Raw genomic sequence first — 1,474 nt, forward strand, 5'->3', positions numbered from 1 at the left:
TTTTTATCATGAAGATGATCTGAATTTCTGAAATTCTATAAGATAGCGTCTCACTTTAAATGAATCCCAAGAGGTAACCAGAACCTCTGGTACCACAGGAACCTCCATAAACACTAAAGACAAACTGGGTCACAGAATATGTTGAATCACTTGAAAAACACGGAGAAAACTGGGAAGTTTTCCACTTACTGGTTTTGAGGAAGATGGCCGTCCTGTCCTCCACTCTACTGCAGGTGTAAGGAGAACTGCAGGTGTAAGGAGACCAACTGTAGGTAGGAACCTCACACCTTTCTTTATAAAAAGAAGACATTTAGGTTCAGCTGCTAAACTAATTTGAAGCCATGAACCAACATTAACAACATTTACGTCATGATTGAAGGTTTTATATTGATGTCCTCAATGTGTTTTTTTTAAAGTTCATAATTATTGAGTTTCTTAATCTGAAAGAAACTTAAGTTTCCAAGTTTCCTTTTTAAGTTTGAATTTTGTTGCACTAGCTCTAACTGGACGGGATGCATTGGATTAATCAAACCTTTTTCTTAGTGTAAATTGTGAAAAGTTTTTAGTCCTGATGAATCTCTTCTTCTTTCTTGTTCCTATCCTCTCAGGAAATGTTAATAAATTAAGTTCCAAAGGTTCTTTTTTTGAACTGCTGTTATTCATACACTCATTTTGTCACGTCTGGACTACAATTCACTTTTCACCATCCTTGGATCATTTAGAGGGTTTAAAATGCTTGTCGTTTCTGACCGTCCCTCTACTTTTCCAGCTTCAACATCAATCTGTTAATTCCAGAGCTAAGGTGGAGTGAGTCATTTTACTTTGTAGTTTTTCTTTGCTTTCCTCTTTGTGATTTAGTTAGTCTTTTAAAGACCTTGACATCCTGCTGTACCAGCAGGCGGCCCCCGACTAATTGATCTAATCTCCCAAAAACGCCTTAGAAAAACGTAGGACTTAGAAATTCAAATAAATTTTTATCCAACATAATTACTTTCCTGCAGTTTTAAGCCATTTAAATCCAAATGATCTAAATGCCATGAATGCATTTAGCATTGCAATAATTTTACTAATCATTTCATTTAGTCACCGCATCGGTAGCTGGATTAATTACATAGGGGGTGCGGTTACACTTGCAACTTTTTTAATTTATCCAACATGCATTTAGCGAGACAGATGAATCCTACAGCCCCTCCTTATTCCTACAACACAGCAGAGACATCCCATAATTCCTTCAGGGAGAACTGAAAATATAAGTAAAAAAGGCACAATTTTAACGATTGATTTTTATGTGATTACATCAACACTGTTTTTATGAACAACTTAACAGTTAAATAGTTTGAAAAGAATTAAACTTAATTGTCATTAAAATGTAACGTAGAGAGAAATGAAATGAACTCTTTGCGTTTAACCCATCCCCCTGGGGAGCAGCGGGCTGCCATTTTGTGGCACCTGGGGAGCAGTGTGGGGTTAAAGG

The sequence above is a fragment of the Cyprinodon variegatus genome, unplaced genomic scaffold, assembly GCF_000732505.1.
Source record: "Cyprinodon variegatus isolate N-32 unplaced genomic scaffold, C_variegatus-1.0 Scaffold237, whole genome shotgun sequence".
In the NCBI taxonomy this organism is placed as follows: Eukaryota; Metazoa; Chordata; class Actinopteri; order Cyprinodontiformes; family Cyprinodontidae; genus Cyprinodon; species Cyprinodon variegatus.